This window comes from Dermacentor albipictus, chromosome 1, assembly GCF_038994185.2.
Source record: "Dermacentor albipictus isolate Rhodes 1998 colony chromosome 1, USDA_Dalb.pri_finalv2, whole genome shotgun sequence".
Classification (NCBI taxonomy): domain Eukaryota; kingdom Metazoa; phylum Arthropoda; class Arachnida; order Ixodida; family Ixodidae; genus Dermacentor; species Dermacentor albipictus.
Window position 1 is genome coordinate 236,326,806 of NC_091821.1, and position 24,539 is coordinate 236,351,344.

Here is a 24,539-nt window from a genome sequence, read left to right on the forward strand (position 1 = left end):
GTCATATCATGAAACATGAGACCACAGTAACTGTTGCGCTGTGAACTGAACGGATATGCTTCCTTGCTTTATTTAGCATGCAAGATGAAAAGGGCGTTAGCCGAGAATTCTCGCCCGACCACTCGGAATTGGTGAACACACTTTCACTCAGCCAGCAGATGTAGCTATAGAATGGCTATATCAGCCCAGGAAACAGTCCATCGAGCATTTTATGTTCTAAAACATGTTTTCGCTGCAATTCCTCTTCGAGTATAAATGACACCCTAAATTATTACATTAAGATGAGTTTAAAGTTAACAAAATATTTTATATAATATTTAAAACGCAAAAAGAAAGATAAACAATAAACTTGGAAGGTGTCGGTACTTTCCTGGAACTTCTCTTTTTACAGACGTTCAATCAAGTTCGTTTGAATCATAGGTTGTAGCGCTGCATGCAATATGCGTTCATTATTCAGGTACCATTTGCAGTGCGAGTAAAGAGTTCAATTAATCAGAATTCCTTTATTAGTTATGCCGCGAATTACAAAATTATTGGAGCACATAGGTACTGGATTCACACGACTTAAACCGAGAATAGGCGAAGAGCCGCAGCGAAGAGCCGCAGCGCCGTGGTTCATTTAAGGAAAAGAAAAGAAATGGTCATGACACCTAATATACGTACAAGGGAGTGCAACCACTCTGTAGCCCGTTTCTAAGCACGGTGTAGCCAAGAATGTACGTTTTAGAGCGTGAGTTATACTACCTCTACAGGTTCAGGTGAGCCTGGAAACAAACGAACCTATCGTAGTCGTTTTTTTACTTGCGCGCATTTTAATTTATGCTGATAATACACGCTCGTGTATTGCAATACCGGAGAAGGCATCTTCCATACGTTCACGTAGCTAGCTTTCAGTTCTCTTCCTTCGGTCTATTTTCGAACGAATATCTAACGGTTAACCAGGTTTAACTGCACGCTTATCATAACGTACACAACGAAGTCGACAAAGGAGCAACAGAAGATGAAGGTCAGCATGCGTCTCCGTCGCTCAAAAGACATGATTACTCGGGTAAGTCAAGGTTGCAGAGAATTGTTCCGGGTGTTTTTTATTCTTTTTTTCCTTTTCTTTTCTTAACCTCCCCGTGTACAACTGACAGAACGCTAACGCAACTTTGGTTGACCTCAGGATTTTGGCGTTGACGAAACTGCGATAATGAAGCAACTAGCCGTATCGGACGACGTGCTAGGCCAGTCCCCTTCGCTGATAATATGCCCAGCATCAAGATTGGCTGGAATTCGCTCTTGCGAACTATTCTGTAGCATAAGAGCTCTTTGTGAATAGGGACCCGGAATCATGCAACTCCAACTGGCCACACAGCCGGTAGTATTGCGAAACGAATCGGAGCATCATTGCTCCTGTTTTAATAATCCACATCTACCAATGAATTGAATTCCCAAACTACGAAAACGTAATCTCGGATGACGAACCGCGGAAACGCATTAACGAAGGGGTGGAAGTGCGCAAATTGTTGTTAACTCATCAAGTGGATTGCCCAAAGAGTTGAATAATCTGCCCTCTATTCTGAACGACGCAAACGCAGGTATTGGAAGGAAAGTTGCATGAATAAAGCTGAGCGTCCAATAGTTCGCACGTCGCAATACTCGGAATAGAAGCGACTCCCGTTACCGCGAACCTGTGCGACACTTGGGCGGACAGTATACGCGTCCCGACCTTTGGTGCCCGGCCCCGTCGCGAGGCTTCGTGCGCGACTCACGGCACGAACGTCAGACGCATGCGACTACAGTCCGCGCCTGACGGCTCGAATGTCTCGAGAAGGAATGGTTCAAGAACCGGCAATCATTGCGGCGGGCCGACGGCCAAGTGGGTAGCCTTTTTTCCGCGCTGCGTGATGCAAGGAGCTCTTTTAGGTGGCCACTGTAAAAGAGAGAAGAAAACGTGCAGCTCGCTTTAACCGAAGGACGTTGGCCGCGTGATTCTGGTTTGAGGTTCGCGAGAAGGCGAGCATGTCTATTACGGTTGTTTTCTGCCCCTGGGGCTGGTGGCCTGGTCAATAAAGGTTAGCCAGGCGAATTCAGAACGGCTGCCAGCTTGCCTCAAAGGTTACGCGTATTTTTTGCCTGTGAGCAAACAGAAGGACCATCGTGTCAACCCCGACAGATGAAGGACAGTACGCAGACGATCCGCAGCGCACAATCATTTGCTTGGCTGTTGCACGGCATTCTCGAGTATTCTTCCCTAGTTAGTACTGTAGAAGCCAGGGCAGTAAAATATACAGTGGCGTGAAGCGTGGCTGCAGCTAAAGTCAACCACCAGAGCCAGCATTCAGAATTTAATTAAACATTTAATTATGGGGTTTTACATGCCAAAACCACTTTCTGATTAGGAGGCGCGCCGTAGTGGAGGACTCCGGAAATTTCGACCACCTTGGGTTCTTTAACGTGCACCTAAATCTAAGTGCACGGTTGTTTTCGCATTTCGCCCACATCGAAATGCGGCCGCCGTGGCCGGGATCGCATTCAGAATGGTTGTCGTTCGTAAGTGCTTTTTGCGATTGGCCGACAGTGTTTGCTAATAATGTGTCCAACATGACGAGAAGAAAGAAAGAGAGGGGGCTCTTTAGTGAACACTGGAGAGGCTTGACGGGAGGCATGCCTAGCATACTAGTCCAGATTGGTCTGATGAGAAACGATATGATAACGTCACTGATACACAACACACCATGGCACTCAACAAACTTAGGTATCTCTTAGAGACCATGCAGTGTCTCCAAGGGTGGTCAAAGTGTGTTCGTTGCAAGATATGCACTGGCAGCGTTAGACCATGGGTCGAGTACATGTCGCGCGAATGGAGAGAGTGCAGAAAAGCTAAACGAAAGTGTTTTGTTGATTCGAAGGTCTGATACCCGCTGCCTTATTATTGCTCCTTTATTACTTTATGCATCCCGCGCGATGTCACCAGGAGATGCTACTCCGAACTGGTAGTGTAGGTGCAGCTTGAACAGCTTTGCTGAATGCAAAGCTTTCTGTCTTTGACTGTATTTATCCAACTAAGCAGCGCCGACGCAAAAAAGTATAGGAGGAGTACGAGGACGAATTGTTGAAAACAAGGAGAAGGCCGCGGGAAGCGCACGTAACTGTGTCGCGTTGCGGTGAACCCGCGCTGAAATCACAAAGCTTTTCATTCGTAAGTGCAGCTTCCCATTGTCTGAGCGCCTTCGCTAATATATGTCAAACATAACGGCAGAATGGCAGCTGCTCTTGAGAACAGTTCTAGTGTAAACACTTTTGGGGGAAATACGGACTCTGGACCGTTGTCTCGCGGTCGAAGTGCAGACACAAAAAAGGGTGGCAAAGTTGAAAGATCAAGATACGAACACTAATGTACTTACATAATTACAGTGTAACAGTATATGCAGGGTGTTTCAGCAATGACTACGCAAAACAGTGCAATGGAGGAAAAGAGGTTATTTTTGGGGTGAAGCATAATTCGTGCTGGAGGACGAGAGTAATTCCGCGATATTCACTGATTTACCTTCTAACAGAGTGAAGTTAACTAATTAGCTGTTTTACCACTTATACCTGAAGAGACTTGTTGCAACTTCATAAGAGGCCAACAAACAAAGACACCAAGGACAGCACAGGGGAAATTACTTGTACTTACTAATTGAAATAAAGAAATTATAAATTAGTGGAACTGAAAGTGGATGAAAAAACAACCTGCCTCAGCTGGGGAACGAACACACGTCTTCGTCCACTTTCATTTCCATTAATTCATAATTTCTTTATTTCAATTAGTAAGTACGAGTAATTTCCCCTGTGTTGTCCTTGGTGTCTTTGTTGGCCTCTTATGATATGATTAATAAAGATCGAGCCCCTCGGTTAACCCTCGTTCTTCTCGTTCTGTTGCAACTTCGGGACTGAAGCAAGTAATTGCTAAAGACAAGGCCAGTATTCACAAAAAGCTCTTACACTAGAATTGTTCATAAGAGCACATTTCAGCCGATCCCGATGATGGACATACAAATAGCCAAGGCGACCAGACAATGGCAAATAATATGTATAAGCGAAACGCTTTCTGGAATACAGCCCAAGTTTACTTCGTAGAGTTTCCGAGACTAGCGCAAGCTTCCAGATCATCATCATCAGCCTGGTTATGCCCACTGCAGCGCAAAGGCCTCTCCCATACTTCTCCAACTACCCCGGTCATGTACTATGTGGCCATGTTGTCCCTGCAAACTTCTTAATCTCATCCGCCCATCTAACTTTCTGCCGCCCTCTGCTACGCTTCCTTTCGCTTGGAATCCATTCCGTAACTCTTAATGACCATCGGTTATCTTCCCTCCTCATTACGTGTCCTGCCCATGCCCATTTCTTTTTCTTGATTTCAACTAAGATATCATTAACTCGCGTTTGTTCCCTCACCCAATCTGCTCTTTTCTTATCCCTTAACGTTACCCCTATCATACTTCTTTCCATAGCTCGTTGCGTCGTCCTCAATTTAAGTAGAACCCTTTTCGTAAGCCTCCAGGTTTCTGCCCCGTACGTGAGTACTGGTAAGACACAGCTGTTATAAACTTTTCTCTTGAGGGATAATGGCAACCTGCTGTTCATGATCTGAGAATGCCTGCCAAACGCATCCCAGTCCATTCTTATTCTTCTGATTATTTCAGTCTCATGATCCAGATCCGCAATCACTACCTGTCCTAAGTAGATGTATTTCTTTACCACTTCCAGTGCCTCACAACCTATCGTAAACTGCTGTTCTCTTCCGAGACTGTTAAACATTACTTTAGTTTTCTGCAGATTAATTTTTAGACCCACTCTTCGGCTTTGCCTCTCCAGGTAAGTGAGCATGCATTGCAGTTGGTCCCCTGAGTTACTAAGCAAGGCAATATCATCAGCGAGTCGAAAGTTACTAAGGTATTCTCCATTACCTCTTGTCCCCAGTTCTTCCCAATCCAGACCTCTGAATACCTCCTGTAAAAACGGTGTGAATAGCATTGGAGAGATCGTATCTCCCTGTCTGACGCCTTTCTTTATAGTGATTTTGTTGCTTTCTTTATGGAGGACTACGGTGGCTGTGGAGCCGCTATAGATATCTTTCAGTATTTTTACATACGGCTCGTCTACACCCTGATTCCGCTATGCCTCCATAACTGCTGAGGTTTCGACTGAATCAAAGGCTTTCTCGTAATCAATGAAAGCTATATATAATGGTTGGTTATATTCCGCACATTTTTCTATCACCTGATTGATAGTGTGGATATGGTCTATTGTTGAGTAGCCTTTATGGAATCCTGCCTGGTCATTTGGTTGACGGAAGTCTAAGGTGTTCCTGATTCTATTTGCAATTACCTTAATAAATACTTAGTAGGCAACGGACAGTAAGCTGATCGGTCTATAATTTTTAGCTCGTGGCCCGTAAGAACGCCAGCAGCGCTTTAGTGGCGCATAAAGCACGGGTGGTGCTTCGCCATGGGTCGAGAATGTCCCGCAGCCCCACGCTCGAGACCCGTTGAAGGTGTAGTGTCGCCTTCAAAGACTCTCTCTGACGCATAGCGGCAACAGTTGCCCAGAACCTGTTGCAGGCCATCAGGGGCGTTGCCTTCAGAGCGCATTGGGGAATCCGTCAGTTGCATCTTGCAGTTGAAGGAGTTCGTTTAAGCGACGTTGAGTCTGATGCGGTGTAGGCATGATTGGAATCGTCTGCCGAGTCCTCGCGACACGTAAAAGTCACACAAGAAGCTAAGTTTTATATGTGACGCTATGGGTTACGCCGAAAGACGTTTGATCAACCGAAGAAGCCGCTAACGATCGGCAAAAGCAACCCACACAACGTGGACAGAGCGTTAGGGGGCAAGCAGTGCGGCCAAAGGAATAGCGTCATTTCAAGAACAGGCTGCCACGCGTTCTTCTTTCGCCGCCAGCACGGCACTCCTTCGCTCTATCTTCCTCTTTGCCTTCAGTATTTAGGCACACTTGCAACATCGATCGCTGTTGCCGAGCGCTCACTATCGCCGCCCTACGTTAGATGGTGCTTGCGTAAGTGCCAATTTCGTCATTATTGCAAGATCGTGTCGGTGCATGTTTTCTTTTCTGTCCCTCGATTCTGCAAGCGCAGACGCGTGCCATCTGCGCTTCCAGACTCGTGCACGTACTTGCTTTCTTCAGATGTGCCAGACCGCTGGCTCTCATTTGTCAAAACGGGAGCTGGTGCCATCCTTTATAGACGTCACGACAGTTGCGACCTTACTCTGCCTTAGGTTATGACGCAGTCACATGTTCAACAGGATACAATTGATCAGGCGTGATTTCAAAATGGGGGAAGCGATTATTTGCCGGAATGAGTGTGCGCATACACTCGGCTGAAAACCAGGCGCCTGATTCAGAAGGCCTTTCTCTCGTAGGTGCTGTTTGTCACTGGCCGACCGCCTTCGCTAATAAAATGTTCGTTATCACGATTGGCCGGCGCCCGTCCTTACATAAACGGCTCTAGCGTAAGACGCGCTCGGTGACATCGTCGTATCGGACGCCGAACCAGAGTCCGACACGACGTGCTGCGCGTCTGAAAAATGGCGGCTACGACTAGTCCCTGATCGGATGCCGAATCGTACAGTTTGTCTCCTCCTCAAGTACGAATGTACACATAATGTAGCTGTGTTTCCACGTTCACTGGGGAGTGACAATCGTCGAGGCTGCGCGAGCCACACGGGATCACGTGAATCCCGACGCCCATCAAGAAAGACCGGTGGTCAATCTGCGCAGACGGGGTGCTATCAGGGAGATCTGTGGTGCACTGCGTCTGACAGGCCAGGCAGTGGGCGACGCTCTGAATAGGGATCGCCCGGTGGCCTTTCCAATTACCGCCCGCCGCACAAAGCGGTCTCTCGATGGGCTCTGTGCGAACGGTGCTTGGAGGGGACGCAAGAGCAGCACCGACCGAGACTGGAGGAGCGAGGCCCCCTTGAGAAAGAAAGGATGGCCAGTTCCACTTTTCCCAAGGGAAGGGCGCGGAGCAGAAAAGCAAAGCCGCTGAATTCCTCTTCCGTGTCGCTCCAGCTGAAGTGCCCCCCACCCCAAGTGCACATGAGAGAGAGAGAGAGAGGAGGGGGAGGAGGAAAGAAAAGAAGGTGAGGTTTGCTTTATCTCAGGAGAGCCGCGGTTATCCCAGTCGAATTTTGCGGCAGCTAGCGCGGTGAACAAAAAGCGCGTAACACTTGCCTAAAGGATCTTCAGAAAATGAAAGGCCGCAGAAACGGCACCGCGCGCAGTTTAGAGGTGCGAAGAATGAACCTGAATACGGACAGAAATAATTTTCCGCAATTGGGGAGGAGGGTTGAAATGTGGCCCGCTTTCGGAGGAATGACATAGTGGCCTTTATGGTGCGGAACGGGGCCTCACCCCGTAAAGCTTGTCTTTATCCATACCACACGCGCGTTGGGTGGAAGAAATGTATTTTTCTCAGAAACAATGCCGAGAAACAATGCCAGATCACCGCTGACTCAAGTCGCTGACCACGGGGCTGATTACCACTACCTCGCGTTCATGGATATTGATTTCCTTGGTGAACACATTATTACTTTTTACGCGCCCAGGAGCGCCAATAAGAAAGTATACAACGTTTTTATTGGTTTCTAATTGGCCGAGTGTCAGGAGGGAATCCCTCTCCTCGCTTCGAAGTCGTCTTTGCGGAAAGAAATGCAGACCAGAAAAACAGAAATGAAAAAAAAAACTTACTTCTCTTCCTGCTCAGAGTAGTAGGTGCAAGCACGACATGGCGTCATGAACGGTCGTATCATATTGCCATCATCGTCTCCGGTGTGAGTAGAGATGTTGGCGCACCAGTGGTGTTTTCAAAGTGAAGCACGAAATACATGCGGGTAAAAACCACCCGCACGGCGTACGGCTAGTTGTACCAACAACGAATCCAACAAGTTCAACACACCTTTCAAACAGATTCCAAACGTTTCGTCGGATCGGGTAACTTGTATGCCCGCCGGTTTGCGGTCGAAAGCTTCTCGCAGGGTTGATTTAAGGCGTTAGAGGATTTCGGAGATTCGATCTGGGCCGGCATAATGTAACAATTTTGTTCTAATACTGTCATGCGTGTCGCTGTTTGTACACGCAAAATTGACGCGCGACTGGCCGCTCGAGGCATTTTGCGTGAGTTCGCGGGCTTGTTTCACGCTCGGAACAACACTTTCATGTAGCACTTATCGAGCAACAAAAAGTTGTATCGGGAGTTTTTCATGTTGCGCTACAATTTTCTCATTGACACTTTTCGTCTAACTACAATATTAGAGAAGTTTATTAATTAATTAAGACTCATTATCAATTAGGCGGAATGCAAAACAGAAAAAAAATTATCCGAGTATCTCCAATTGACGGAAAGCAGCATTACCTTAGTTCTTTCCAGCTACGCGGCATTTGCATATTTTTAAATCTTGGTGCATGATAGTTGGGACACCCTGTACAAGTGCTTAGTAGATAAGCGATTCTTCGAAAGAATTACTTCTTCAGTCGGCGCGCCCCACCAGTAGATTGTTACGACTCACGAGAATGGGGATATCCCTACGCAGAGACGCGTGTACTTCTGAACTCTGCCATGCCAGTCGTGTCCCACGGCAGAAGCTTTGTTGCAGGGGCTCCGCACAATCACCGTTTCTGTTAAGCTCCAAATTCGGCCGTTAAAGATCTCCTCGCTACAATTGCTACAGATAAATTAACCGTAAAACGCACACGCCAAGATACGCGGAGAGCAAGAATGACGGTGTTCTCGAAAAGGGAAAACAGGAAAACCAACGAGTTTAGCAGTATACGGCTACTTGTAACAACAAAACTGCGGTCGTTCGTATGAATGCTGTCCCCACCTGAATGCACGACAAGAGCAGCGCTTAACGACACGGAAAATGTCCTGCTGTTACGTGCCATGGTTCATCGTACGTTTGTCGCCTCCAAGCAGATTACAACGCTCTTCGATCTTTCAAATCTTTGCCGGGGCGCAATGTGCGTGACTTTTTTTTTTTTCCGCGCTTAGTCAGCGCAACACTCTGCGCCCCATGCGGTTTCGTACAATAGAACTTAGTAGTATTTAGCACGAACTGCCCGCGCTTATTGTTCAGAAACATCAATGTCCTCTGCTTCTATTCTAAAAAGAAAGCGAAAAGAAGAAGCCGGAAACTGAGCAAGATGCTAAGTGCTAGCTTCTTTCTTTCTGAGAGACTAGAAGTTTGCAGTAGTAATTTGTGTGATACAGCGCGAACGCGCTCTCTCTCTGAGCCCCACAGATCAGATGAGACACTTCGCTCACCACCAGTCATGTAGCAATTACTTGACGCAAACCAAACGTTATTGACTTGACTATGCTGCTGCCAAGGCGTGGAAGTTAAGCCCGCCTCACGCAGATGCACGCGTTCTCGCTAATTAACTCTGTCCTTGATATGTACATGAAAATTTCTCTGCATCTGCCCAATGAATCAGTCAACTGCACATTGTAGGGAAAATCGTATTCACGTATTCGTATGAAGGCGGCTCGGCTGCTTTCCTATCTGTCATCAAAGAAAAAAAGCCATCGCTAAAATTGCCGCGATGGCGGCCACGCGAAAAGCTTATCCAAGCGGCGCTCATCGTGCTTCGAACGAGTGTACACAAAGAAAAAAAGAAATGATCCAGGACGGACCCGCGCAGCCGCTGTTCACGTTGCATCTCAACGCCCGAGTCTACGCTGCATCCGCAAGACTACACCTTACAGTTTCCTTTGAATACTCTAAGGAACAACAATAGTTCTTGCAGTCTACACGGAAGAAAGACTAATGCAAATGGAGACTCATCTGAATTATTCTGGTTTAGCAGGACCGCAGTTGTTGCACAGGAGATCGCGTTCCCGAGCAAACACGCGGAAAGGGTCTCTCACGTACAATAGCTGACAGCCGTCGCGTAAGCATATAACTCATCTTCGGCAGCCTATGGATCGCTGTCTCGATTTAGACGAAGCAATGCATTATCTGACCCATCTCAACGTGTGTGGATACCTTAAAAGCGCTGCGTAGTGCTGTGGTATTGGCTTTAGCTCTTTCAACGAGCACTGCATTCTACCAAATGAATTTTTTTTATTGTCATCGTGCACCAGATATGATGGTGCTGTATCACGTACCATAATGCAAATTAGCCTTTTGTTGTCGAACAGACTCCACAAAGCTCTTCATTTCCCTTTTCTTTTTTTTAGAAATTGTGAGTATTCGATATTAAATTGTATATTCGAAGGGGCCGGGTTTTTTTTCGAATATTGGTATTCAATTCGATTGGGAAATTTTACTATTCTAACGCCTCTATAAATTTCTACTGCGGCCATGGGCCATAAAGTCTATTCCTCCCACTTTCTCATATGACCGGCTCAAAAAAGCGCCATGCGGACGAGGCACCTGCACTGTGCAGCCTGTTGCCACCGTAGGGCAAGATAATGTCTACTGAGCCGAATCGGTTCGTGAACCTGTTTAGTGTTGCGAACAGCTCAGAAAAAAAAAAAAAAACTACTCGATATTTGATTTGATTCCCTTCTGGTACTATGCGATTTGTATTCGATTCTGTCCGAAAAATCACTATTCGCGCACCCCTAAAAAGTTTATTTTTCCGAACCGGAATTGAACCGGAACTAAATCGGAGCGCGTTGAATCCGAACCCGAACCAAATCGGTAAATTTTCCGGTTCGACACCCTGCATACTGCTTGCATCTCTTTAAGCTTTGCTTTAAACCGAACAAATGGTGCCATTTTCAGTACCTATACCTGCCGCAAGTTACGCGACGTTAGGTGGTTGGTATAAGTCTTTTGAGTCAACTGGCATCTGCACTTTTGAATATTCCACAAGTGCTGCCGTTCGAAGTACAGTTAAAAGAAAGAAAGAAAGAAAGAAAGAAAGAAAGAAAGAAAGAAAGAAAGAAAGAAAGAAAGAAAGAAAGAAAGAAAGAAAGAAAGAAAGAAAGAAAGAAAGGAAACGACACCATGCGTGTCTAGGTTACTATGTATGTATAACCATCAAGCACTGTCCAAGCTGCAGAACGTATCAGTCAGTCAAAAGTGGCATTTGCAAATCTGTTCGAACGCAATTACTGTGCGCCATTGGTCACCGTTTCCGCGGTGGAAGACACGATAGCCACGGGGCTGGCCATTTAAGAACCCCTTGTCATTGGTCGGGCCGCTTTGCGAAGTGGGAATCACGGCCGGTGTTTTCAAAATAGTTCTTACGCTAGAACGGTTTCCAAGAGCTTCGTATTCCTGCCAATTGAAATGTTAGACGTATAACTAGTGAAGGCGGCCGGCCCACACCAAACAGCATTTACGAACGGCACTTCTTACGAGCATTTTGGCAGTTGCTAGGGCATCACAGATTCTTCGCTTTCTGAACTCGTCCTCTGATCCTGTATTCACAAATGTTCTCGGGCGACATATAATTCAGTATTAAATTATGCGTTGTTACAGCTAAGAATTGAGCAACGGTGAACTTAAAATATTCGAATACGAGAAGAATACATTCGGTCACTGCACAAAGTTTCTCGATCACGAGAAAAAATGGGAACAGAAAGCGCGCACAGTAGGGAACTCTGAATTTGACATACGTCGACGTTTCACAATTCGACATTTTTCCGCACTTAGGCTTGCCCATCGCGACGATGGGACCAAATTACCGTGGTTCTCAGCATGCATTATTTAGACGACTTTGGCTCAAAAATGCGCTTCAAGCGAAAAAAAAAAGGCTTAAATTTTGTTTTACATTATATGTCAGCACATTCAATACTGTCAAACCGCTGTTGCGGCATGAACAGAAAGCCGCCATATGCGAAAACCATGGCTCCTTCTGAAATAATAAAGATATCTTATTCATCCCCATGCTGTAAATTCAACACTGTCGGCAAAAAATTTAACGCTTGCACATATATAAGAGAGAAAAGCGTTCAAACTCGTAACGTGTCAATTCGACTCCAGCGAGTGAATAATTTGAAGCTTCTGTCGCATATTCGTAACAACATGCCATGTCGAAATTCCGTATTTAAACTTTCGAAAGTGCCTTGCGTTTGTCTATGACATGCATTATAGGCCAGGAGTCGAACATTCCAACATTTGCTCAGCAGCGCAGCATCCCTGGCACTGGGTTACCGTGGCGGGTATAGCTTAGGGTTGCCAACCGTCCTGAATTGCGCGGGACAGTACTGACTTTTTGCGTAAATATACCGAGTCAAGACTTGACTCTGCCGGGACGGCCAAGCGTCCCGACTTGGGCATTTTTTTTGCTGAATAACATTCAATGAATTATTTAATTAATGCACTATTTCCTTTTAGTAATACATGGCACCTTCTCCTTTGTCTTCAGTCGCAGTGTCATGTTTCTAGTTGTGCTGCTGGCCCTAACCATTCAGAATACCTCTATTCGTATTGGTAGCCGCGTTAGCCAGGCAACTACTGTCTACTGCACCTTTCTTGTTGCAAATCGCGACATGGCAGGAAAAAATGATTATGCAACATTTTGCACATACAGACATGCGGCTCCTGGTGTTGACAGGGTCAATTGTAACAATGTGCGTGCGTGCGTGCGTGTGCGTGCGTGCGTGTGTGTGTGTGTGTGCGTGCGTGTGCGCGTGTGTGCGTGTGTGCGTGTGCGCGTGTGCGCGTACGTGTGTGCGTGCGTGTGTGTGTGTGTGCGTGCGTGTGTGTGTGTGTGTGTGTGTGTGTGTCGCGTCCGTTACGCCGACGACGACGGTGGCTGTAGACGTCATCGTCATATCGTCGTCGCCAAGAACATGACATCACCAAGACCTTGACAGACGACGGAAACTTGGTGCGCATGGCAGCGGAAACATCTGCATGGCTGCTGCAAAGCCACCCGCCACATTTAGAAACGTTTCACTCTCCGAATCGCTGCGGTCGGCGTCAAGTGCGACGATCACAGCATGCTGTTTCTGCGTGCGTAAGGCTGGAGGGCGCTTGACGCAAATGCTAGACAGGCGACGGGATAAGAACCGTTGAAGCGACCCGAAGAGTACTAGACCGAATGCCTACATTTAACAATCAGTTTGGACATGACGATTGTTGTTCCCAGATATATGCCGAATCTGCGCACAATATTCAACGGATAAATGAGAGAGCGATATTCAACGAACGTCAGCAACATGTGCGATGGTTTACCAGAGATGCGTTTGCATTTTTAAAACAAAGATTCACCTACCATTGCCACTGAAATTCGAACTAATGTCCCTGCTGCAATGTGCACTTCGGAGCTTTCTGTCTCCCCCTACCCCTGCAGGGTAGCAAAGTGAATATCTCTCTTCCGGTCAACCTTCCTGTCTTTTGCATCTCATTTGTCTCTCCCTCTTTCTCGGAGAAGGACGTGCTAAACACTATTCTATTGCGCAAACGTTGTGCCTGGTAATTTTTACAAGGTGTTGAGCCCCACAGAGTCTCTGAGAGCAGTGGCTAATGAGTGCATTTCGGGGGCCATGATAGGCAACGCTGTAGCAGCCGACGACGGCGTTGTGTGTGCGTGCGCGTGTGTGTGTGTGTGTGTGTGTGCGTGTGTGTGTGTGTGTGTGTGTGTGTGAGAGAGAGAGAGAGAGAGAGAGAGAGAGAGAGATGGGGTGCGAAAGGGAGGGCGGTTAACCGGAAGAGCTTATGGTTTGCTATGCACTTGGGGAGGGGAAATTTAAGACCGTATGAAGAACGGAGGAAAAAAGCGAAGGCACGAAAAAAAAAAAATCTTGGCCCGTACTCACGAAACGGCTTCTACGCTAGAACTGTTCGTAAGAAAAAAATTTTGGCCAATTCTGATACTGGACATACTATTAGCGAAGGTGGCAATGGCAAAGAGCACTTACGAAAGAAAAGCTTTGTGAACTCGTTTCCTCTTCAGAAATTGAGCTTTAAGATACACTGAGTTCATCGAGTGGCGCATTTTTACTATGCCACTAAATTCCTGGCCAGTCCCCTTTGGTGGGTATATATGCGCCGTGGTTCGAGGTCATCATCCTCATCAAATTCATATTTACTGTTATGTTATGTTAAGCAATCGTCTAAATTGCGAGTAAGGCCACGTTTTCAATCACCTTTCCTGCACTTTCTATTTTGTGTATTGTTGCGCTGTTATTACCTATTTATTGTCTCTGATGATAACGTATAACATTCTTATTTTCAATTTTCTATTTAGTTTGTTTTTAATATGTTGCAGTTCAGCCCTTTGTACCTTCTTTACGATCACTGTAAATTCGTTTCATTTGCGCATTCGTTTCGTAGCTCAATTTCGCAGATTAATTAATTAGCCTATTTAATACCCACAGCGCCACAAAGGCATCACATTTGGTGTGTGTGTGTGTGTGGGGGGGGGGGGGGTTACAAACCACAAAGTGAAGATAAAAAAAACAGCAGGTTTGAGTTCGCAGCAGAAGGCAATCACACAACTGGAATTGAGAGAAGAAAAAGAATGTAGCACTTTCAACGTACAAGCCAATACTAGTGAATCATAGATCGCACGAACGGCGCCTTTCCTTGCGCAGTTTCCGCAGCACAACGCAGCATGAAAGCCTACTTCGGCTCGCTCATACAAAGGTCAACAAAAGCACAAAAATACATAGCACAAGATACAGACGGCCGCCGCACACAAGAAAACGTGTCACATTTATTCCTTATTAGTTGATGGCGCAGTTTCAGACAAAGCATCACAAGAAGAGTCACTTCTTATGCGCGGCACTATTGCCGATGGTAAGCGATTCTACTGTCTGACAGTGTAAAAAAAAAAAAAAGAACTTGCAAACACTGCAGTGTTGCATTTGTATTCACGTACTTTGTAAGTATGGTCCACGCGGGCCGATACGTAATCTGATGATGCAATGTAATGTTCACGTGTAGTACCACTTTTGGGAATGCATATTTCGTGGAATAATTCCAGGCCAAGGTTACTTCTGCGATGTTCTAATAATTCCCCACTTTGAGGCCCGTATTCACAAACGGAACTTACGCTTAACTTATGACTTAAGTAGCCGATCAATGCTTAACGCCTTTCATAGACAAATCTTGTACTTAAAGTAAACTTTAATCGACACTTGAGTGCCGGAAAGTGAAGTACGGTCATTGGCAACCTTAAGTGCGACTTTCGCTACTCTCGCCTAGCAAGCAAGAAGGCCGCCTACGGCAGCCTCGACGACTTTGCCGATTTCGCCGGACGTGTGCGCAATATTCCGAAGGATGAGGCATGCCGATACGTGTCGCCATTACGGCCACGGCTTAAGGATCGACAGATTCCCATGGAAGTATACAACGACGCGGAATTCTCGTGACGGTACCACCTTTCCAAGCAAGCGGTGCTACGGCTGTTATAAATGCTGCCACTGGTCCCCAAAGACAATGAACGCGGTCACCCCGTGCCGCCGCTGCTCTAGCTTCTAATCGTGCTGCGATTCTATGGCGCCGGAACATTTCAGGTTGTCACCGGGAACCTCAATAATGTTTCGCAAACAACCGTGTCTCGAATCATTGCACGAATGTCAAGAATGATTGCCGAGACTTTGTTCCCGCAGCTCGTCAAGTTGCCAAATGCTAATGATTTGGCATCAGTAATGGAGTAGTTCTACGCCATCGCACGGTTTCCTGGTGTGAGCGGGTGCATTGACTGCACTCATGTACCCATCAGAAGTCCCGGAGGAGATGACGCGGACGTTTTTCACTGTCGAAAGGCTGCGATGGCGCAAAGCGAACTCAAGGAGCACGGTGCGTTCTTCCTCGGAAAAGTTTGTTTCCCTTTTTTCCATCGTCCGCGCGGGTTGAAAACACGCAACGCACATACACTCTCTGCGCAAGAACACCGCAAGTTTTCAGCAACAACAACAACAACAAAAAAAAGTCGGGATAGCGACACGCAGAACCGCAGTGGCTGCGAGAGCCAACGTGAACTTGTGGCCAGACGAGTTTGAGTAAAGCGCTAAAACCAAACCGCTCTTTGTATTTTACACAGAAGAATGCGCGAGGAAGCACTGCAACAGTTATATCCAGATTACTCTGCTGCAAATTTTTTTTTTTTTGCGATTGAACCTATCGTACACGTAACATATTTACGTATCCTCGACACCAGACGACATACTTGACTCGAAAAGTGTTACTTTCGAAAGTGATACTTAAGTGTCGTTTTTGAAGTACTCGCCTAAAACTTTCCTAACACTTGTACTTTTCCCCCTCATATTGACGCCCTACTTAAGTTCTGTTTCTGAATACGGGCCTAATGTTCGTTTTGAAAGTGTTGTGCTATAGATTCTCTATGTTTCCCTCATACATATCGGGCAGCCAGATTCTGCACTCTTTCTAGTTTTCCCTTGTCAGTCAAAGTCGGGAGGTCCCACACCATGCATGCATATTCTAATACAGAACGCACATTTGATTTGTACAACCGTTGTTTTACAGCCTGATGAAAGTTGCGAGTATTCCGACGCAGGAACCCTAGAGATCGGCTGGCGTTAGCAACCGTGTAGTCCACCTGTCGATGCCAACATAACGATGGTGTGAAGTACACGGCTAAGTACTTGTACTCTGTAACAGGTGAAAGATAATACCGTTTAGAGCGTAAGAGAAATGATTTTTTTTTCTAGTAAACGTCATACACACTGTTTTATCTAAGTTGAGCTTCACTTCCCATTTTTCGCACCACATTTGTATTTGCTTAAATCACTCTGAGTTTGAATACAATCATTTTCACAGGTTATCTTACTATATAGTATACAATCATCTGCAAACATTCTCATGCACGACGTCACACCTTCACTGATATCATTTATAGAAAGCGAAAAAAGTAAAGGCCCCAATACGGATCCCTGAGGGACCCCCGACGTCACCTCAACAATGCTCGACTCTTTATCATTCACAAGAACATACTGCCGTTTTGACCTTAAGTACCCGGAAACCCAGTTTATGATTTGAACAATAATGTTATAACGTCACAGTTTTTGTAACAATAAATCGTGAGGGACCAAATCGAAGGCTTTCTTAAAATTCAAGCAAATGCAATCAACAGCTGTGCGATTACCCAGTGCCTTAGCAACATCATGAGAAAACTCTGTTAACTGCGTGACACTTGAGAAGCCCCTGCGGAACCCATGGTGGAGCGGGTTTAACTGGATATGCTCATTTATATGTTTTATTAAGGCTGTGTATAGGACGTGCTCAAGTATTTTACAGCAGACACTGGTCAACGAAACAGGTCGATAATTTGAGACGACGCTTCGGGGCCCTGATTTGTGAATTGGTACTACAGATGCTACTTTCCAATCGTCAGGCAGGGAGCCTTGTTGGAGCAATTTTTCGAAAATAACTTTTAAATACCTGGATAATATATGCGCGCAAGGTTTTAATAAAGCATTCGACAAGCAGTCCGGCCTAGCAGCTTTCAAAGTGCTTAGGCCGTGTAGTAAGGCCTCTATTCCATTACAATTAAAAACAATATCTTCCATGCTAGGCCCTTCCCCTACTAAAGGCCGCTCCCCTCGGCCTATCCGTGTTTGTATCGGCGAAAACACCGATTTAAAGTAGCAATTAAAGCACTCGGCCTTTTCGTTATCCTCATAAACGGTAGAATTTCCTATAACAAGGGCAGGTATTGACACTGTGTCCTTTCGGTTCCTTTTAGCGTATTTCCATATCACCTTAGGAGTTTGCTTAATTTTACTTTGAAAAGAATCAAAGCAAAGCGATTTTGCGAGTGCTATCGCATTTTTCACGCCATTTGTTATTTTCTTCAGTTTATCAAGATTTGCTGCTGCAGGAGTGCGCTTAAACGTGATGTAAACCTTATTTTTATTTTGCGTCAGGATGCGCAGTTGTTTTGTAAACCATGGTCTGCTCCTATTTTTCCTTTTGGTTAGCCACCAGGATGGAACGTGACGGTCGCGAAGTTCCAGAATTTTCTCTTTAAAAGTCGATCAAAGCTCCGCTACAGAACAACATTCAGCAGTGTTTCAAAAACAACAAGGTACGCCTCAATGGCGCGGTTAATTTCAGAAATAGTCACCTTTTCATAATTATAGACACGCCAATTGCTAATACAGTTAATTTTACGTAATCTAAATTCATGTCACAGATAACCGCGTCATGGTCGCTAATTCCCGGCATAATTCGTGTGGACTGCACTAGATTTGGTTCATTTGTAAAAAAAATAGACCTAGAACATGGTTTCCTCTAGTGGGTTCGAATACTGTCTGAGTAAGTGCAAACAAATTGACGATATTTATCATTTTAACATTTAGTCCACCCGTTAACAACCAGAGAAAGAGGGCTGTTGGCTCTAATTTATATAGGGAAGGTTAAGATCCCCAGCTTTAACAATGTAATCTGTTTTAACAGTTTCATTCATGCGGGCTAGTTCTTGCAATACATCTACAGAATCTAGAGGGGGTCGGCGAAAGAACACACAGATAAGGATTTACCGTTTCGAAGTCTGAGTTGACACCAGACCGCCTCGCAGGAATCGTTCTGGCTATCAATTTCACACGATGCAATACTTTCGTACACTAGGATGAACACTCCCCCTACATGATTATTGCTATGTTTTCGGTAGCATGTAAAGCGTTGGGGGAACACTTCCCCGCTTGCAATATTTTCGTCTAGCCAGGACTCGGTACCTATAACTACTGATGGCCGTGTCATATATATATATGTATACACGGCTATTAATATTCTTGTAGCTTTTGTGTAATATCATCATCATCATCAGCCTGGTTACGCCCACTGCAGGGCAAAGGCCTCTCCCATTTTTCTCCAACCACCCCGGTCATGTGCTAATTGTGGCCATGCCGTCCCTGCAAACTTCCTAATCTCATCCGCCCACCTAACTTTCTGCCGCCCCCTGCTACGCTGCCCTTCCCTTGGAATCCAGTCCGTAACCCTTAATGACCATCGGTTATCTTCCCTCCTCATTACATGTCCTGCCCATGCCCATTTCTTTTTCTTGATTTCAACTAAGATGTCATTATAGATATATATATAAGATATTATAGATAGATTATAGATTATAGATATAGATATTATAGATATATATATATTATATATATATAAGATGTGTAATATAGTCCGTCTCAATTTTTATTTGTTTCGATTCCCACCCCTCCCACTCCCCTCCTATGTAATATCCGTTCGAGGGCATTTAGGGGTATCGTTAAATAAAACAAAAATGGTGGTATTAGCTGCGACAGCCTGCTGCGGTCGCTGCAGAAGGAGTTCAGCGCCGAAAGAGTCGTCGAAATCTGCTTAATAGTTTCGCCTGTGCTGCCTTATTGTGACGGCGTACGCTGCATGTTTTGCTTCGCATGCATTCAACCCTGGCTCAGGAACGGCGTCGTAAACACGATGTGCAGAAGGCGCGATGCGTGACATTACATCCGTGGCGCCCCCACTGCGGTGCCGACCGCAACATACGTAGAGATCGACGGAACCAAGTGTGCGGTTGTACATTACTGCGGCCACAGCGCGCTGCGAATGCAGAAAGGGAAAAGATGCCACCAATGAAAGGGAAAGACACGTGCGCTCGACGAGAGAAAATCAGTTGGGCTCTAACGGGGCGGACGACCGATATGCGTTAGGACTGCTTGTTTATCCCTGTCGCAGCCGAGGACGACTCGAGGGGAGGGTTCACGTTACAGTTCCAAGAACACAGTTCACGCAGGTACAGAGTTCACTGCGCTAGTGGTCACTGTGCAGTGAGCAACAGGGTTGGAGAATCCAACCGAGGTTGCAAGCAAGGTGTGTCTTATCGTTCTTTCTCCCCCATTAAAGTGGCCATTGAAACTGCCGTGAAGCTTGCGTTTCTAAGAATGGGTGACTTGCAGATGCTGTGTTCTCTCGTTCTGCTGCTGTGATTACTCGGTTCGGTGCCTTCTGTGGATTTCGACTCATTTACCGCATAGAAAAACGCCATAACCAATGCATGATATTTGTTCTATCTCCTGCCATGATGTGATATTCGAAGGCGATGTTATGCTTTCAACGTCATATTGCCACGTGGACTCATCTTTTTCGGGTGAGCGCTTTCCAACGTCTAACAAAAGTTAGAGGTTGGAAAGCGCTGCACCGGTATGTATAGGAAGTTTCTCGAATTTCCTTCTTTCCTTCCCTCTTCTATCTCCCTGTGATCTTTGTTTTCCCCTTTCGCATTCCCCCGGTGTAGGGTAGCCAACCGGACGTTATTCTGGTTAACCTCCCTGCCTTCTACTTTTATCTTTCCTCCTCCTCCTCCTTCTCGAATGTTATCGATAGTTCTGTTTTCACTGAAGCTTGTGTAATCTGATTGCATGTGCGACGCGAATTGTGTAGAACTTTCTGGAAAACACGCGGGCACCACCGATTACTCTGGAACGTTCGATGACTCCTGTATAAAAGACGATGCGCTTGACTGGCAGATGACATTTTCGACGATCACCGACTGTGGTCACCGCTATCATTCCTTGAGTGTAGCCTGTTTTCGAGGGCACAGATTCGCCCAATAAAACGCTAGTTTCGTCACTTACAATTTTGCTGTTTTCTTCACCGTCACTACCACGTGACATATGGTAGAGGTGCTCATTCTTCATGTACCGGACGCCCCCGACAAGCCGTGATCCAAGCCCGGACCACAAAGAAAACACCAACGTTGTTCCGGACCATCGAGCAAGCCGCCGGCTACAACAGCTGCCCCCAGATAACTGACTTCTACCTGAGACGACCAAGAAGATCGTGGCCAAGACAGCCCCAATGGCAGCCGCAGCGTCCCCCATCGTTCTTCAACCGCCCAAGGAGACACCGACCTTCCGCGGATCATCATTTGAGGACCCGGAAAGCAAAGCTGGTTGGAAACATACGAAAGGACCGCTGCTTTCAACAACTGGAACTCCGACGATAAGCTGCGGCATATGTACTTAGCTTTAAAAGACGCCGCCAGGACGTGGTTTGAGAATCGGGAATCGATATTGAATACATGGGACCTATTCTGCAACGGCTTCCTGCAGACCTTCACGAGCGTCCTGGGCAAAGAGCGAGCCCAAGGTCTACTATAAACCCACATGGAGCTGCCGAAGGAGAACATCGCAATCTTTGCGGAGGAAATGATTCGCCTCTTCCTCCAAGCCGACCCCGACATGCCTGAAGAAAAGAAAGTTCGGTTGTTGATGCGGGGTGCGAAAGAACACCTACTTGCCGTATTGATACGCAACCCGCCGCCGCAAGATGACGAGGATGACGATGCCTTCCTTGCTATATTAAGAGCGGAAGACTTCGCTGAACAGCAACGAGCAGACCCAGAGTTAAAAATCCTCGTCGAGCGTTTGGAAGGGAACACAGAGGTTGCCCCTAGGACATTTAAGCGAGGATTATCTTCATTCTCGCTTCGAAACGACCTACTCGTAAAAAACTTCTCAACAGTCCGCGCCAACATACCTTCTTGTTATTCCCTCAGTGCTGCGTCCAGAAGTACTGCACGCCCTACATGACGATCCGACCGCTGGGCATCTCGGATTCTTTCGGACGCTATCGAGGATGCAGGAAACGTATTACTGGCCGCGCCTGACCGCCGACGTCGCCCGTTACGTCAAGACATGCCGAGGCTGTCAGCGACGCAAGACACCATCGACAAGGCCAGCGGGATTATTACAGCCGATCGAGCACCCTTGCCGTCCATTTCAGCAGATCGGGATGGATTTGTTGGGACCCTTTCCGACGTGAACATCCGGAAATAAGTGGATTGTCGTGGCGACGGATGACTTGACTCGCTTCGCTGAAACGAAAGCCCTGCCGAAAGGTAGCGCAACCGAAGAGGCGAAATTCTTCGCCGAGAACATGTTGCTGCGGCTTGACGCCCCAGAAGTCCTCATCACCGACAGAGGCATGGTATTTACAGCGGAGCTCACCCAAGCCATTCTGCAATCCTGCAATACAGCCAGACAAGCCACAGGTGGACAACTGCTTACCACCCGCAGACGAATGATCTTACGGAGCGCCTGAATAAGACCCTCGCCGGCATGCTAGCAATGTTCGCTTTCTCTGTATAATCCTATCCTGACCGCACATTTCCAGGCGTACGTGTGTCGCCATTTCACTGTGCTGCTTTTAGATGCCTTTGTCCGAGTGATATGCCTTCCTTACTCTCCGAAACGCCCAGCATAGCATTGCAAAGTGATCTTGACAAACGGAATACACACCCAGCGCATTTCGAGCTACATTTGTCTAGTAGACAGCAAAAGAACTATTCGCCACTACAAGAACTTTCTGTGGGCATAGTTGGTGCATACTTGGCAAATTTTTCAACCGCAAAAAAGACACGGCGCAAAAGGGAGGTCGGCATAGGAAGGTGTCCTGTGTTTGGATTTCCTTTTGTGCCGTGTCTTTTTTGCGCTTTAAGAAATTTTCGCTACTAGTTCGACTACCACGCGGACGGCTCCGACATGACGCATCTTTTCTGTGTCGGCTGCGGATGAAAGATGTCTTCACCAAAGCGTATTCATCACTCATTGGCATAGCTGAAATGATACGCACGCTATCTGTGGCGGCGAAGCAACAACCTATTCATGCTACTGCCCCCCCCCCCCAACCCTTTCGGCTTTCAGACACATCTCCAACTTATCTGGACCGCCGACCGCGGTTCGTTCAGAAGATACCTGTGCTCTGACCTCACAGGCCTTCGGCTCACAAGGCAAGGAAAGAAACTCCTGCGCTCTTAGAACGACTGGTCTGTGAGAATCGCTTCGCTAGAGTGACCAAAATAAAGTATGGGGTTTAACTTCAGAGAGACATAAAAGAGAGAGACCGAGGGATGTAAGGAAGGCAGGGATGTTAACTACAGCCGCAATGTGGCTATGAAATGAGGGAGAAGAATCAGGGGAAGCGAGGGACTCTATTTTTGTTCGCGAAAACAATATGAAACTAACAGACAATCAAGCCAATGAAAGCATCATGAAAATTACATGTTTTTCACTGACATGTAGAAATTATAAGGAAAACGGAAGTGTAGATAGAAGGAAAGACCTTGCCACTGGTGGGAACTGAACCTGTAACCTCCGCATGGCGCATGCGGAAGTTACAGGTTCAGCTCCTCCATCCACTTTCTTAGATAATTGCGCATATGTATTAAAACCTAGCCCCGGGAATGTTAACAAGCACCACTCACGATAAACATCCTTGATACAGAAGGCGTCACGCAGTGCGTGAGCTTTGGAGCATTCAAATGAGGGAAGGGAGAGGGGGTGGGGGCAACAAATCCTCCTGCGCTACCTCAAAGTATCAGTACTGCCAGAATCGAGGCCCTAGCTATATGAGATTTGCCGTTAGGTGGGATGTTAGCGAATTAATTGGGGCAACCTGGATTTCTAAAACGTGCACCCAAAGAAACAGGAGTGTTTCTGCGGTCTGCCCCCGTCAGAATGAATGCGAACACCGCGCAGCTGGGAATCGAACCCACGGCATCGCGCTCAACAGGAGAACGCTTTAACCACTGGAACAGAACCATCGCAACAGGTTTAGGCTGCGGCAAACTGTTCTTGCGCATGCACGTGTTGACCTACGCCCATCTCTCAATCGCTCTCTTATCTCTCAATTCTCGTGTTCCCCTCCGACAGCGCAAAGTAGCGAGCCGCGGACGCCCTTCTGGGTGACATCCCTTGAACGCTGGCCTGCCCGCTAACCTGTAGCGGAGAGACCGAGCGGCTCGTCGCCGAGTCACCGCAGCGCCTTATGCGCCAGCACCTGCAGCCCTCAAATGTGAGCGGCGCGCCTCGGACATGCTCGGGCCACGAGGCCCTGCGGTGAAACGGGATCCCGCCGGGACGCCGAAGGGAGCGCACGCGTTCGACGCATCTATCCTCGCATCGGAAGTGTGGCAGACGTGTTTACGCAAGCCGAGAAAGCAAAACGCAGGCAGACGCGGTGGCGAGCCTGGCTTCGATAAGCGGCCCCGGCATATATACCGCGCCGGATTGTGTCCCGTACGCAGGCCAACGCTCCGGATCTGCGAGACGAAAATAACGACATCAGCCAGGGCGCCGTACACAGCGCAGACTGGACCTGTCAGGCCCGAGTGAAGCGATAAACGGCCGCGTCAAAGACCGAGCCTGCTAAGGCGGGACGCAGTTTATGTATGGGTGAAATTAACATGGAGACGAGCACTAGCGAGGTAATCATTATTATTAATATTAGGTTCAATGAAGTACTGCTCTTGCTCGAGCGTCGCGTTCAGTATGTCGGGTGCAGAACAAAGCGTTAAACCTTGGCTACTCTTGCTACAACAGCAAGAGAGCGGGCTTGGAATTTGCTTCGCCTGTTCGCAACCTCGGACCAGTCGTCGTCGCCGTCGTCGTAGCAGCATCAGCAGCATATCTTTGTGTCCACTGCCGGACGGAGGCCACTCCAAGCGATCTCCAATTGCCCCTGTTTTGCGCGAGCTGATTGCAACTTGCGCCTGCAAATTTCCTAAATTCATCACCCCACCTATTTTTCTGCCGTCCTCGAGTGCGCTTCCCTATCCCTTGGTACCAATTTTGTAACTCCAATGGT

General features: G+C 46.9%; 1 long non-coding RNA gene across 1 annotated transcript in view; it reads right to left on the bottom strand.

The window, feature by feature from the left end:
* Positions 1 to 1,807: 1,807 nt before the first annotated feature.
* Positions 1,808 to 24,539, bottom strand: part of LOC135901245 (uncharacterized) — a 167,816-nt gene continuing 145,084 nt past the window's right edge. The window contains exon 3 of the long non-coding RNA XR_010564058.1: positions 1,808 to 1,915. This is a non-coding gene — a long non-coding RNA (uncharacterized lncRNA). The remainder of the gene's footprint in view (positions 1,916 to 24,539) is intronic.